Source organism: Panthera pardus, unplaced genomic scaffold (genome assembly GCF_024362965.1).
Source record: "Panthera pardus isolate Hobbes unplaced genomic scaffold, ASM2436296v1 HiC_scaffold_6, whole genome shotgun sequence".
In the NCBI taxonomy this organism is placed as follows: Eukaryota; Metazoa; Chordata; class Mammalia; order Carnivora; family Felidae; genus Panthera; species Panthera pardus.
Genome location: NW_026526991.1, coordinates 63,076,660 through 63,092,018, shown reverse-complemented (window position 1 = coordinate 63,092,018; position 15,359 = coordinate 63,076,660). Strand labels below are relative to the sequence as shown.

Genomic DNA, 15,359 nt, shown 5'->3' with positions numbered 1-15,359 from the left:
CGCCTTACAGTGTCCCCCTGCCCCCACCTCCTTACCTCAGGGGGCACCTGCTACCAGCCCAGACTCAGGTGAGGGCCTCTGGCATGGGGAGGCCTAGCCCGCCCCCCGGGGAGACAGAAGAGGCAGCTAGAGCTCAGAGAGGCTGCTGTACGACCTTGGCTAAGTGACTGCTCCTTTCTGAGCCTGTTTTCTCTTCCGTGCAGTGAGGGGGTGAGCTAGGGGGGTGAAGTCACATGAGGATCTTAAGCCCTACGGAGGGTCCCTTCACTTATAGACACTTGATAAGACCCAGCCATGCCAGCCACTTTCCCCAAGCCCAGGATCCTCCTTTCTTGCACTGTTTGGCTCCCTAGGCAAAGGCCTACCCTCCCTGTTCCAAGGAAGCTGGGGTTCCCTGGGCAGTTCTGGTCAGTTCTCCAGGTGACGTGGCCTACCTCAGTTTGCCTGTTTGCCAGCAATGGGGCCCAGTGGAGACAGCCCAAAGAAGCAGGCGCTCTCTCTCTCTCCCCATAGACCTGCCTTCCTGCCTGTAATACTTGTCTTAGAAGCTGACCTTCCCCAGAAGCCCCCACCCCGCCCCAGCCCTCGGGTGCAATGTGTTTTGTATCCTTCCATGGAGATGGTCATCCTGTGTGTGCCCCATCTTGGAATTTCGCCCTGGAGATAAAAGCACTGACTCAAAATTTCTACATTTTACAAGCATTGTTGAATTTGACCCTGGTAACAGCCCTCTGCCAGGACACGTGGTGGTGAGTTTATCACAGAGGTTTGACCTAATGGTAGGGACAGGGCCGGGCCTGGAGTCAGTCCATGCTCTAGCCATGGACCCCCTGTGGGCACAGTGAAGGAAGGGAGCGTGTCTTCCTGTTGGTCCTAGAAATTTCAGAGCTGGGAGTGTTCTTGGATGTTATCTAATCCAACCCCTCACCGTGGACCTTGGGCAACTGAGCCCCAGAGCTGGGACTAGAGCCCAGGGCTTCTGACCCCCAGTCCTGCCTGTTTCCTGGGGGAGACTCTTTGTCCGTCTAGCCCTGGGCCTTGCGGGGCGCTAGGTTCTGCTTGGTGAGTATACTGAGATGGCCCTGCTGGGAGAGGACAGGGTGGGGGCCAGGTACCAAGCCTGGCTTGAGGGAGGAGCCCTGCGCCCATCTCCTCCTTTCCTCCCTCCGTTCTGGTGTAGGAGCTTCCCAGCACAGTGATTGCACAGAGGTTTTCAGGGAGCTGACGAAGCAACTTCTGTGTGAAGGAAACCAGGCCAAACACGTAAGAATGGTTGAGTTGTCCTCTCCCATTCCCAGCCTCCCCTGTGTGGAGCAGTCCTTAGAGTCCTGCCCCAACCCCCTGCCATGGTGCAGAAAGGACCCCTCCTGAAGCCCCCGGGGTGGTACCTGTTCCTGAAGGCCCTGGGGGACAGGGAACCCCACAGTGTCTTGTCAGTTTGGAATTTGGAAGTTCTCACGGGAAGTTCTGCCTGTTGTCTGACTCGAGTCTCTCCTGCTGTGTGTTGAACCCCCTCTCTTCTTGCCATGTCCACTGGAGGATGCAGACTGCCCAGTGCTCAGGCCACCTTAATTTGGAGGTCAGGATTGCAAGTACCCGCATTCCCGCTTCCACTTGCAGGGTCTGGGGAAGCCTGAGGCTCCATTCTGAATTCCCACGGGGAATGCCTTTCGCCACGCCCCTTCCCCAGCCTGCTGGCCCTGTCCTGGCTTCCCACACCTTGCACACACGCCCCTCTCCAGGAAGTGCTGCCTCCTGCCCCAGATTTTTCTTTGACTCTGCACCTGAGCTGGTTTCCAGCATCTTCTCTGTGTTCTGAACTAGCCTGTATTCCCAGTGTCTTGGGCAGTTGCTGATGCTGGTTGGTGCTCAATAAATGTTTGTAACGGGCTTATTACGGGCAGCTGCAACTGTGGTCAGTGGACTCTCCCAGACTTTCCAAATGGGAAGCTCCGGGGTAAGCCCTGTAGGTTCTGCCCACAGGGACCTTTGGTTCAGAGTGCTCTAATGGGGGCATCTGAACATGTGTGAACTTGGGCTAGCTTTCTCTCCTGGCCTGTAGGCTGGTGCTAGGCCCTAGCACCTCCCCGTCACTGACTTTTCTGGGCCTGGACCTTGATCCATGAGGAGATTCTAGAAGCCAGGAGGGCCAGGGCATGGAAGGCAGAGGGTATAGCCCCTCCTAGTTCCCCTGGCTCGGAGTGGGGTTGAGAGCAGGGTCGCAGTCTGTGAACAGCTGTTAGTTCATGCATTTAGTGAGCACTTCCTGTGTACAAAGCACCGTGACCCCAGGAGAGGAAAGCACATTGTGAAGCAAACACCCCCAGGGCCACCCTGAATCCCAGATGGGCATCACTAACATGGTTTTCGAAATGGCCTCTTCCAACCAGCTCAGAAACCCAGGGCTTAGAGAGACTCGTGCATTGCCCTGGGCCACATGGCATCCACTGTGGCTGGGACTAGAGTCCATGTTCCTTCCCCAGCACCTGTTGCCCACAGTGCTGCCTGAGTAGTGGGCACCATGGCAGGGAAGGGGGCTCCGGCTGAGGGACAGATAGGCTGTGCAGTGTTCTGACACACTGTGGCCCCTGGCGGTGGCCCAGACACAAAATCCATGGAAGCCCAGGCTCAGGCTTACTGACAGACCCAAGGAGAGGGAGAGAGAGAGAGAGAGAAGAGAGAGAGAGAGATTGAGAGGTATGGGCCATGCAGACTGTTCCGAGCAGATTTGCTAAATGTGAGTACTTAGAAAGCAGAAAGAACAGTGGTTGCTGTATAAGCATTTTGCTGTTGACACATTGAGGGGTCTTAGAGTGTCCAGGTAAGGACTGGGCAGACATTCCAGGTGGAGAAGGTGGCTGGCGTGGCCTCATCTTATTGTCTATAAGTGAAGGGATGCTCCACAGGGCTTAAGATCCTTATGTGAATTCACAGCCCCAAGCCCACCCCCTCAGAGCATGGAAGAGGAAACAGGCTCAGAAAGGAGCCGTTACTTAGCCAAGGTCACACAGCAGCCTGTCAGAACCCTGGCTGTCTCTTCTGCCTCCCAGGGGGCAGGCTAGGCAGGCATTGGAGTGGGCATCGAGGGTAGCATGACAGGTGGGCTTTGGCAGATGTCCGAGCCGCTCAGAGTCAGGGAGAGGAGTCTCCAGCTCTGTCCTCTTCCTAGATAAGGGGAGTCTGGAAATTGGAGGTCACTTCTGGAGTCTGGCTGTGTGCAGAGTGTGTGGCTAGTGTGATCTCAGGGGTATTATTGGGTGTTGTGGGGGTGGCTCAGCCTGGCAGAGTCAAAGAGGGTAGAGGGCAAGACCTCCACAAGGCTCTGGCTTTGTCACTTTGAAGTGTTTGGTGAGTGATCGGTGGGGGTGGTGGGACCGGGACCATGGGAGGCGCCCCTGAGCTGCCCGCCCCGCGCCCCCCCCCCCCCCCCCAGTGGAGGCCCCCTTGTCACGTGGCTCCGGGACCTGCAGTAGCCCGCGGCGGCCGGCAGGAGGCGGTGCCCGACAGGCTTTGGGAAGCTCCTCCTTCCCCGCCCCCGGCGGGGCGCCCCGGAATGCGGCGGGGCTCAGATGTGGCGGCGCCGCCCGCGTCCCGTCCCGTCCGGTCCGGGCGGCCCGGAGCGGCCTCCCTGCCCGGGCACGCCGGCCCGCGGGCGGGCGGACACCAGGTGTCGGCGCTGCGGGAACAGAGGCTTCCGAGCCCCGCCCCGGGACCTGGCGCCACACCCGGCCCAGCCCCCGTCCGGGCGCCGAGGGGGTGGGCACTGGCGCTGGGGCGGCTGCCAGGGCCACGGGCCCCGAGGTACTGAGTTTCAGGGTCCGGGGGACCCTCGTCGGACAGCGGCCTGACACACACACCTGCCCCGTTGGTGGGTGGCTCCGGGCCACCTAGGTCCCCGGTACCCTTTCGGCGGCCTTCTACCTGTCCTGCTGGAGGCAGCGGGAGCTGCGCTAGAGTCCTGGGCCTCGTTTTCCTGATCTGTTAAAAGAGAGCGAGGGCACTATCTTGCAGGACTGTTGTGGGCGATGATCCCAGACGTTCATGGACGGTGGTCCAGGACAGTGCCAAAGGGTGGTGGTCCCTCCTCACCTCCCCCAGCAGACTGGCAGTTTGGCCAGGCGGCTCCCCAGAATAGAGCCCTATGGTCCTCCCCATAGGGACACGGTACTCCCACCCTGTCCCATAACTGTGGTCCTCAGATTGGGTGTGGATGGTAGGGGTTGGGGGTGGGGCGCAAAGTAGCTGAAAAGAGAAATGCCAGCTTTGGCCTGTTTTGGTTATAGCCTGGGTCTGGCTTCTCCTGTCTGGTGTCACTGAGTGGAAGCCAGACACATGGAGCCCGGAGGGGACTGGACATTGGCTCAGTCCCTCAAGTCCTGCTGACTCTGCCCTTGGCCTGCAGGGCTGAAACAGAGGAGTGGGAAGGCACATTCCTGGCTTAGAGGGAGAGGCTCAGACCATGGAGGGCAGGCTCTGGCAGCGTTGGGTGGGGGTAGGGGTCAGGGAGAATACAAACCCCATTTCCATTTGACAGATGGGTATACTGAGGCTCTTTTCCCCTTTCCTTATCGCCACACTTTTTTTTTTTTTTTTTTTTTTTTTTTGGTTGGTTTAAAATTGCACAGCCATAGTAGTGGAGAGGGTGTGGATCTCAAGAGTATCTTCAGGGTCTCCTTTCCCAAACTCAGGTCTGTCTGTGGTCACACCAGTGACCTGCTCATTCTGGCCATAGTCCAGGCCACAGAAGTTCCAGAAGGGACCCTGTCCGGGCAATGTTAATGCTGTCAGCTCTAAGGCTGGGCCCTGGGAAGAAGCCTCCTGCAGCCTGTTCCTTCTCCCAGCACAATACCCCCTGATTTTGGTGTGTGTGTCCCCCATGTACCTTTCTACCCCACCAGCTGGACTGGTCCAGCACACAGAGCAAAGCTCAGAGTGAGAGATCCGCTGGATCCCTGGCTGTCTCCAGAGGGTGTGGGGAGGGATCAGGAGGCCCAGCTCCCTGCCTAAAGTTCACCTCCGTTGTGCGATTCTAGCAAGGCCCCTGTTCTCTCTGGGCCTCCGTTTATCTATATGTAAAATGGGGCAGTAGGCTGTATTTACGTGCTGGGATATCACTCCTGGGATGCCTGTGCTACTCTCTATGCCCCCACATCTGAGGTGGCCCTGAGCTGTTTTGGAGGGACCCGGCAGGGGAAGGGCCTAAGTGCGTTGCACTGCTTACCTTTGGGCCAGTTTAGTTTCCAGAGGACAAAAGAATGTGGCTCTCACTGTCCACTAAATATGGCGGCAGTTCCTGCTGGGTGCTCCCTGACCACCTGGGGGTGAGAATGGGCAAGGGGAAGGATCCTAGATCATTCTTTTGGGGCCTGATGGGCTGGGGGCTTGGGGACTGAATGGGACACTCTTAAGGGGCAGCCTGCCATGTGGCTGTCCCTGATCCCTTGGAAAGTTCTTCAAATTATCTTGTCAGCCCAGGTTGTTCCCTGCTTGGGACCCAGGATGAGGAGCTCCTCTTCCTCTGGGCCCAGGCACTGGGGTGGCCATGGAGGGGTGGCCTGGTGGGACACAGTTTTGTGAGGGGATTTGGGTCCTAGGGAGAGGAGGTCACAGGGGTATCGGCTGGCTTCCTTTTTTCAGGAGGCCGTGGGGGCAGCTTGTGTGGGGGGCAGGGCACTATGGGCCCGCGGGCCTCCCACCTCCCACCTGCCTGAGGCATGGTCTCAGAAGCCTCCTGCTTGTGGAAATGACGGAGTTGGGGAGGGGGCTGTTAGGCAGGCTGCAGAGTCCCCAGGAGGACCCTCAAGTTTTCCAGTCTCGGGGAAGGCCCCCTAAGCACCCCCAACTTGCTGTGGGCAGGGCAAAGCCTATGGTGGCTTGGAGGACGAGTAGGTCCCGGAGTCTTCCATTTTGTACCCGAGTCTGTGGCCAGGAGGAGGAGGGAAGGCAGCAGGAATGCAGGAATCCTGGCCAGGCCCTGTCCCAACAGGCCGGGGTGGGAGGGCCGGGCTCCGAGTGGGCCCATGTGCCCTTCAACTCGGCTGGTAGCTAAGCAGCCCGTGCAAACAGCGGAGGCACACAGAGCAGCCCCTGTGTGCATGCGCATGTGTGTGCCTGTGCCGGGGGCCTCCAGGCTCAGGGACCCATGGCCTCAAACTGCGGATGGGAGCCCTTCTTGTCGCTTTACAGTTGCAGTCACACACAGGCCCGAGGCAGGGGTTCTGCCTGCTGACACCCGCTGAGCGCTTACCGTGCACTGGCCCCATCCATTCATTAGCTCCTTTGATCCTTACAACCCACAGTTACCCCCTCTTACCTGTCTGTAAGACAGGGAAACTGAGGCTCTGAAAGGTAACACACATGCAAGGCCACAGAGCAACTGAGTGGTAAAGGCAAAGCCAGGGTTCAGACTGCGGTCTCTCTGACTCCGGAGTGTAGTTCCCCCCCAGATGTGTGTGGATGCGTGTGCACAGGAGCATCAGCGTGTGTGGAGATGTGCGCTTGGATGGCGGCCCCGTACTGGCCTGCGTCTAAGGATGCTTGCTTAGGTGTAGACGCCCGTGTCCATCCGTGGAGGCGTGCCCACGATGCCCGTGCATGAGCATGTGACACATATTCCATGCTCGCGTGCACAAGCACATGTGTGTGCAGGGTGCACCTGCATCCCTGTGTGCACACTTGTGCATGGTGAGTGTGTGCGTGCCTGCGCAGACGTGCTCCTCTCCAGCTCACCCACCTTCCGTCCCCTTCTTGGGCTCCTGCCTTGGCACAGGTGTCAGTGCCCCAGCAGGACATCTGATGGCCTTGTGGGTAGCCCCGGGACTTGGGAGGATTTGAAAGAAGGTAATTTTGGGGACAGATAGGATGGGCAGGCACAGAGTTGGATAAGAGGAGGGTGCATAGAATGAGAGGGGTTAAGGCTGGGGCTGGGGCTGACCTCGGTTTTCTTCAGCCCTTGAGCAGAGGACTGGCCCAGGGAACCCTCATCCTGCCTCCCTTCTTCTACCCGCCTCTCTCAAGGCTCCCCAGGGAGACTGCAGGAGAGTCCTGGGGCCTTGGGGGACTTGGCTGTGTCCTGTCCCCCTTTATGTTTGTGCTAGGTAATCCTCCCTCAGCCTCGGAGGGGATGGAGAGGTGAGAGGACCCAAGAAGGGATCCTTTGGGTATGGGAGAGAAGGGCTGAAGCCAAATTGTAGCCCAAATTGTAGGCACAGTTGCTCTCCCACTCCTGTGGGGCAAGGAGATGCAGGCGGAGCCGTGGTCAGCAGGGGGCGCTCGGGACCTGCGGATGGCGGGGAGAGGCGTTGCAGGCAGGCAGCGGGACCAGGATGGGCAGGGCAGGGCAGGGCAGGGCTGAACCACGGTAGAGACCCACCTGCAGGTGGGGTGGGGGTAGGAGTGGAAGCACAGACTTCCCACCACTTGGGGCAGACTCCCAGAGGAACAGATATACGCCCCTACCCCGGGGGGACAGACTTAATTCCTCCACCAACAGATTCTCAGACCTTCAGAGGGACAGGTACAGGGACAGCCCCCTCCCCCTCTGGAGCATTCTGGGCTGGTGTTAGAGGGCCCTGGGTGAACAGGGTGGAGCTGGGAGTGACCTGGCAAGGGTGCTGGGCCTTTGTGACAGTGTGACAGCTTTGAGACAGCAACGGCCCTGGAGTCAGGCAGGCTTAGGTCAGATTCTAGCTCTGCCCCAGGGTGACCACAGGTCACTCAACCTCTCCTGAAATGGGGGTGATGTGTGCTCAGTGCCCCACACAGGCCTCGACCCACAATGTGGCCATGGGGGTCATGACAAGTTGCCTGAGCACGCTGTCCCGGGGATGTCCTCACTTTCCTTCAACAAATATTTAATGAGCACCTGCTAAGTGCCAGGCCCTTTAGTGAAACACTGAGGGTCCAGTGATAAGCAAATCACATAGCACCTGCCTCTGGGAGCTAACATTCTGATGGGAAGGGGTGTCCTAGGGCTTGTTGAACTGAAAACTAACCCCCTCGTTTTGATGCTTTAAAACGGAAATTGTGGATTAAAAGAAAGACTGGCAGAGAGGGCCCTTTTATTTCTTGTCAAGTGCAGGGCTGGGAAAATTCCAGATCGTACTGTTCTGCTCTGGCCCTCTACCTCTTGGCACAGAGACAGATCCAGCCACTCCCCACTGGAGATCCTCACGTCACTCAGTCCAAGCTGGAGTCCTGCTTCTGGCCAGTCTCCTCCCACGCTCCCCTCTCCCTCCGCTGCAGCCACGCTGGCCTCCTTTGCAGGTCCTCAAATGTGCTAGGCGGGGTCCTGCCCCAGGGCTGTTGCCCTCGGCCAGTCCCCTCTGCTGGAATGCTCTTCCAGGGCGTCCACGTGGCTTGCTTCTTCTCCTCCTGGGTTTTGACGAAATGTCCTCTTCTCAGCGAGGCTTTCTCTGCCCTCCCTATTAAGCGATCCTACCTCCAACACTCCCCGTGCTCCTTTCTCCTGTATGTTTCCCCGCAGCGGTTCTTATTGCCATCTGGCCAACGATCTCTTGTACAATACATTTCTTTCTTATCTGCCTCCCCCCGCAAGAATGCAAAGTCCGCATGAGAGCAGACTTCGGGCAGATTTGTTCTCGCTGTATCATCAGAGCCTAACACGTGCCTGGCGCGTCGCAGGCATCAATAAATATTTGTCAATGGAATGCTCAGTGCTGGTTCTGAGGCATGCGTTCCTCAGTGCTGGGAGCACCGTTCCTTGGAGGGATGTGCCCGGCTTTGCAGCTGCAGCTGGGCCACCACTGGCACAAACCTGTTAGGGGCTGGAGGACTGGGGGATGGGGAGGAGAAGGCAGGAGCATTCTGGTTCTTTCTTGCTCTTTTGGGGACAGAAGTTGAGTGGCCATGGTAACCTCCCCCAAACTCACATGCCTTAGTTGGGACATAGTTGAGAGGCGGGTTTCTTCCTTTGAAAGAAATCAAAGATGTAAAAAATCTAGCGATCAAAGTAGGGTGGTAGGTGATCCTTCCACCCTCTCTCCCTTTTTCTTCCCTCCCCCAACCTCCTTCTTTATTCCTTCCCCTCTTTCTTTCTTTCTTTCTTTCTTTCTTTCTTTCTTTCTTTCTCTTTCTTTTTTCCTTTCCTTTCCTTCCCTCTCCCTCCTTTTCTTTCCTTGTTTCTTTTCTTTCTTTCTTTCTTTCTTTCTTTCTTTCTTTCTTTCTTTCTTTCCTTCCCTTTCCTTCTCTCTCCCTCCTTTTTCTTTCCTTGTTTCTTTTCTTTCTTTCTTTCCTTTCCTTCTCTCTCCCTCCTTTTCTTTCCTTGTTTCTTTTCTTCCTTCCTTCCTTCCTTTTTTCCTTTCCTTTAGTTTCCTTTCGTTTTGTTTTGTTTCGTTTCGTTTCGTTTCCTTTCTTTTCCTTTCCTTTCCTTTCCTTCTCTCTCCCTCCTTTTCTTTCCTTGTTTCTTTTCTTTTCTTCTTCCTTCCTTCCTTTCCTTTTTCTCCTTTCTCATTCCCTCCTTCCCCACCCCCCCCATCTCTGACAACCACCATTCTGTTCTCTGCTTCTATGATTTTGTTTGTTTGGATTCCACATATAAGTGAGATCATACAGTATTTGTCTTTCTGTCTGACATTTCACTTAGCACAATGCTCTCAAGGTCCATCCATGTTCACCAACGTCAGGATTTCCTTCTTTTTATGGCCAAATAGTATTCCATTGTATATGTACAGTATAGCACAATTTCTTTAGCCATCCATCCATAGATGGACACTTAGGTTATTCCCATATCTTGGCTACTGTGAATAATGCTGTGGTGAAAATGAGGGTCCAGATATCTCTTTGAGGTAGTGATTTCATTTCCTTTGCATGTATTCCCAGAAGTGGAATTGCCAGGTCATATGAAAGTTCTAGTCTTGATTTTTGGAGGAATCTCCATACTTTCTATAGTGGCTGCACCAATTTATATTCCCACCAACAGTTCACGAGGGTTCCCTTTCTTCACACCCTCCCCAACACTTGTTATTTCTTGTATTTTTCATACTAGACATTCTGACAGGTGTGAGGTGATACCTCACTGTGGTTTTGATTTAAACTTCCCTGATGATCAGTGATGTTGGGCACCTTTTCATGTTCCTGTTGACCATCTCTGCCCATTTTAAAAATTGGCTGTGTGTGTGTGTGTGTGTGTGTTTTGCTACTGACTTGTATGAATTCTTTATATATTTTGGATTAGCCCCTTATCAGATACGTGATTTGCAAACATCTTCTCCTGTTTTGTGGGTTGCCTTTTCATTTTGTTGATCCTGTCATGCAGAAGCTTTTTAGTTTGATGTGGTCCCACTTGTTGATTTTGGGGGGATGTTGGTCGTTTCTGAACAGAGGGGTTGCAGTAGGGGATTTGCAGGTGTTACACTCTCTCCAGCTGGGCCACACGTGCAGGCTGCCTTCTGGAAGCCCAGGGAACCTTAGCCGTCTTGGTAGAACAGTGGCCCAGGCTTTAAGTCCCAGCTGTTCCCTCAGAAGGAAAACATTTTACTCTGTCCAAAGCCCCTGCCCCGGTGTCCAAGAAGGAGCTCCCTGGGGCCCTCACCTGAGCCCCTGGGTTTGGTTAAGGCTCCTCTTTCCGCCCTAGAAATGGGACTACCTCCTGTGCTTACCCTCCTAGAATTCCTCAGCACCCACCTCCCCTTTGTCCTTGCAGCTTTCAGTACCCACACTATCAGCTACTTGCATGGAATCCCTTCTGTGTGAAATGATGAGGTACCAACTGATAGACCAGAGAAGGAAAAATCAATAAAAGCAGGTTGTGCTAAGTGCTGTGAGAACACCAGATGGGGGGGGCGTTAACCGAGCCAGAAAGAAAAAGTGGTTTGGAGGTAGTAGGGGCTAGTTCGGGTGGGCGGGTCTCTCTCTGAGGAGGCCACACCTGAGCGGACAAAAAGAGATCGACAAGTGAGAGGAGCCAAGGCTGGGGGAAGGGAGCCACATCTCTGGTGGGCACAGGCTCACTGGGGCCCGCGGGCCGTGGCCGCCCTCCCAGGGCAGGGCGCTGCCCCTGCCCCTGCCAGGTGGGCAGAGAGCTCGCTCAGCCCTGGGAGCCTCCGACCACTGAGGCCTGAGGTTTGAGCTAAGTGTGTGGGGACTGGAGATCCAGGTTGAACGCTGGGAAGCGCAGCCCTGCCTCCCTTCTTTAAAAAAAAATTTTTTTTTTTTAGAGAGAGACAGCGTGAATAGGGGAGGGGCACAGGGATAGGGGTACACAGAATCCGAAGTAGGCTCCAGGCTCCGAGCTGTCAGCACACAGAACCTGAGGCGGGGCTCAAACCCACAAACCTTGAGATCGCGACCTGAGCCCAAGTCGGATGCTTAACCCGCTGAGACACCAGGTGCCCCGCCCCGCCTCCTTTCTGCCCCGCCGCCTCCTCCTCCCTCGGTCTGGTCGGGAAGCCCAAGGAGGCCCGGCTCCCGGGAAGTGCTGGTCTCGCCGCCGCCGGCAGGGGGCAGTGGTTATCGCGGTGCTCGCCGGCCGGCGCGGACCTTTCCCTAACGCAACGTGGGCTGACGCTCCCGCAGGCAGGCAATCGGAGGGACGGAGGCACGGGCCCCTTCCCTGCCCTCCAATCCTCAGCTGCTCCCAAACACAGCTCTGAGCCCTGGTCTGTCCTGGAGGGGGGAAGGGGCGGGTGAGGCTGGGCAGATGGTGGGGACCTGGGCCGGGTAGGGGACCGGTTCCAACTCCCCACGGGATAAGGGGGGAGATTTTCAGAATTCGCACGCTTGCTGTGTTACTGCTATTTTAAAGCACCGAGCATGTGCCAGGCACTGGGCTAAAAGTCTTTTATCGTGCGTCCGTCATCTCTCTAAAGCTTCACAACAGACCCAGGAGGCAGGTGCTCTTATCTCCTGGAGGTTGCCCAAGACCACACAACTAGAACCCGAGTTTTCTGTACAGGCTACGTCTCAGCCGCTCTGATTGCTGCCTCTGTAGGAGGGTGAGGTGCTCACGGAATCAAGGTGGGTAGGGAGGGGATGGGCGGGCGCTGAGGTGTTGACAGCCAAGGGACCTGAAGGAGCACCTAGCTTACTCCTTTATTTTGCAGACAGAGAAAAAACTCCAGAGAGGGGACATGACTTGCCCAAGGTCCCGCGGAGAGCACACGGCCAATCACGACAGAGGGGCCTTCGGCACAACAGGAGACCATGAGCCCGATCCCGGCCGGACGCCAGAAGCCCCTTGAGGACAAGGACTCCATTTTACCCTTTATGCCCTCCTCCCTCCCTGCGGGGGCTAGCACTGGGTGCCGCACACAGTAGGGGCTCCAGAAGTCCTCGGTGGGGGGGGGGGGGACATCTTCTGTCCTGCAGAAGCTGCAGTCACCTGCCATTCATGCCTCCATTCATTTATCCAGCATTTAGTAAGCACCGCTTGTATGCTTGGCGCCCTGCGAGACAGCACGATGCACAGCTGAATGACACGGTTCACAGCTGGCTCACCTTCTGGTGGGGATTTCAGGGGTTCCCCCACCTCATGACAGGGGCTTCTGTGGTTTTCCTCATTCTCAGTGCGGGCTTCCTGTGCTCCTGTCTGGTGACTTTACCCTTTTCCCCGGGCGGGAGGCTGAGCAAATCTGTTCCACTTCCCTCTTCCAGGCCACTTCTGCTCCTTATTCCTTACCTCCTTCCAAGCTGCTTCCTTCCCCTTCTCCAAGCCCTCTTTGACTAACATCCCCCAGCTGCTCTGCAGACCCCAGTGTGGAGGTCTTGAGCTCTGCCCAGGCATCTCTGGTTCTCTGTTTCTTTGTGGGTACCCCCTACCCCCCATCAGCCTCTGGAGTTTTCCAAGTATAGGGATCACCTGCCTTCTGGCTGTTTTTTTCTAAGGCCTAAATAGACCAGCAGAAGGGGCAGGAGGGGAGGTCATGCTGTCAATCCCTAGCACACAGGGCCTCTCTTGGGTTCTGCCCCCAGGACTCCCTTGGAGGAAGGGTGACCCCCTGTTGCCACCAGGGTGCTGATTTGCTAGTCCTGGCCCAAGACCTCTGAGCTCTGATCATCCACGCTGAGCCCCAGGGGCTTAGGCTGGGCACCAGCCGTTGGGTAACTGCTCAACCTCACCACCCTTTGTGTTTGAAGGTGGGGGTCTTTTTTTTTTTTATTTTTTTTTTAACGTTTATTTATTTTTGAGACAGAGAGAGACAGAGCATGAACGGGGGAGGGTCAGACAGAGAGGGAGACACAGAATCCGAAACAAGCTCCAGGCTCTGAGCGCTCAGCACAGAGCCTGACGCGGGGCTCGAACTCATGGACTGCGAGATCATGACCTGAGCCGAAGTCGGCCGCCCAACCGACTGAGCCACCCAGGCGCCCCTGAAGGTGGGGGTCTTTAGTCTCCATTTCACCAACTCCTGGGGTTGGTCATTTCTCATGCCCTTATGGCACACAGTCTGCAGGTAAAAAATGGTTCCATGAAACCATAATGCTTTTTTTTCACTTGCTGGACGACCAAAGTTATAGTGATTGGCCTCTCTGGGCCTCAGCTAACGATACCTGTCCTGTCCGTCTCACAGGTAGTTAGGAGGACCAGAGATCAAGGAGAAGAAAGAGCCCAACCCAAGCAGGGGCTTGGTTTTGTTTTACTCAGAGCAGGGGTCCATCCTTGGCCAAGTGTTCAGTGAATCCCTCTAGAGGGAGTGGGAAGGAGGAGGAAGGAGGGAGCTTGCTCAGGGAGGGGGAGTAAGAAAGGTGCAGCAGATAAGAATAATTTTCTTTCTTTCCTGCTTGCTTGCTCTTTCTTTCTTTCTTTCTTTCTTTCTTTCTTTCTTTCTTTCCTCCTTCCCTTTCTTCCTTCCTTTCTTTCTCTTTTTTTCTTTCCTCCTTCCCTTTCTTTCTTTGTTCCTTTCCTTCTTTCTTTCTTCCCTCTCTTTCTTCTTTTCTTTCTTTCTTCCTTTCTCTTTCTTTTCTTTTCTTTCTTTCTTCTTCCTTCCTTCCTTTCTTTCTCTTTCTTTCTTTCCTCCTCCCCTTTCTTCCTTCCTTCCTTTCTCTTTTTTCTTTCCTCCTTCCCTTTCTTTCTTTCTTTGTTCCTTCCTTTCCTTCTTTCTTTCTTTCCTCCCTCTCTTTCTTCTTTTCTTTCTTTCTTTCTTTCTTTCTTCCTCTTTCTTTTCTTTCTTTCTTCCTTTCCTTTCCTTTCCTTTCCTTTCCTTTCCTTTCCTTTCCTTTCCTTTCCTTTCCTTTCCTTCCTCTTCCTTCCTTGTAATGGCCCCTCAGACATAATACTGGAGGAAAACATTAACTAGAACTATACAATACACAAGATAGCTCTAAGAAGAACATCTATTGAAATGTCTCTCCAGGGAGGCAGTTGATTTACGTTGCTGAAGCCAAGCAGCTGGGAACGCCTGGCCCGCTCAGGGTGGAACACCGCCTGTTTCTTCGTACTTCTCCACTTTCTCAGAGACCATGACCACCTGTTATGGGTCTAATCAGATTCTTTGTGCTTGCTCAACCATAGATTACTCCCGCTACATGCTTCAACAAGTTCTGTTTTCCTCCCGAGAACACTCTTTAAACAATATAATGAATAGTGATGTCTATTGGTGATTTATATGATTTTCCCAATAAATATGAGAATGAGGAGTTGCTCGCGGTGACCGTCCTTCCAAACTGTTGTCCTCTGCTCCCTTTCTCTTGCAGCTGACTTGTTTGTGTCTCATTCTTCTCCCATGCACCTTTAGGAAAGCGGCACTTAATTCTTTCTTTCTTTCTTTCTTTCTTTCTTTCTTTCTTTCTTTCTTCCTCTTCCTTCCTTCCTTCCCTCTTTCTTTTCTCTTTCTTTCTTTCTTTCTTTCTTTCTCTTCCTTTCTTATTTTGTTCTCTTTCTTCTTTCCTTTTCTTTCTTTCTTTCTCTTTCTTTCTTTCTTTCTTTCTTCTCTCTTTCTCTTCCTTTCTTATTTTGTTTTCTTTCTTCTTTCCCTTTTCTTCTTTCTTTCTTTCCTTTCTTCTTTTTTTCTTTCTTTTTTCTTTCTTTCTTTTCTTTCTTTCTTTCTTTTTTTCTTTCTCCCTCCCCCCTCTCTCCCTCCCTTCCTTTCCTCCCTCCTTCTTTTCCTTCCCTCCCTCCCTGCACTAACTGTGCTCCTTCAATGTGCCAAGCATTGCATTAGCACGGGAGATACAAAGGTCAAGGAGCCGCACCCTCACTTGCATGGCTCATTTAGGCCAGGAGGCCTCAGTTGGGAAGGTACACTGTTCATTCATTCTGTCATCAATTTCACTTTTTAGTGAAAACCTCCCATGCCAGGCACCGTGCAAGGCCCTGGGGATGTGATAAGATGCCATCCTCACCCCCAAGGAGTTGAGAGTCTTCTGGATAAAAGGCACCAAAGCAGGCAAGTGAAACATGG

At 54.4% G+C, this 15,359-nt stretch overlaps 1 long non-coding RNA gene across 2 annotated transcripts; it reads left to right on the top strand.

Annotated features, from left to right (window-relative positions):
• The first annotated feature begins 704 nt into the window (after nt 1-704).
• Nucleotides 705-13,687, top strand: LOC109249140 (uncharacterized). 2 transcript variants are annotated; one of them, XR_002072461.2, is made up of 5 exons: nt 705-1,062; nt 1,181-1,263; nt 11,915-11,976; nt 12,067-13,095; nt 13,336-13,687. It is a non-coding gene; the product is annotated as an uncharacterized LOC109249140 (long non-coding RNA). The 2 variants fall into 2 exon arrangements; XR_002072460.2 differs by having other exon boundaries at nt 12,063-13,095.
• The last annotated feature ends 1,672 nt before the right edge of the window (nt 13,688-15,359 follow it).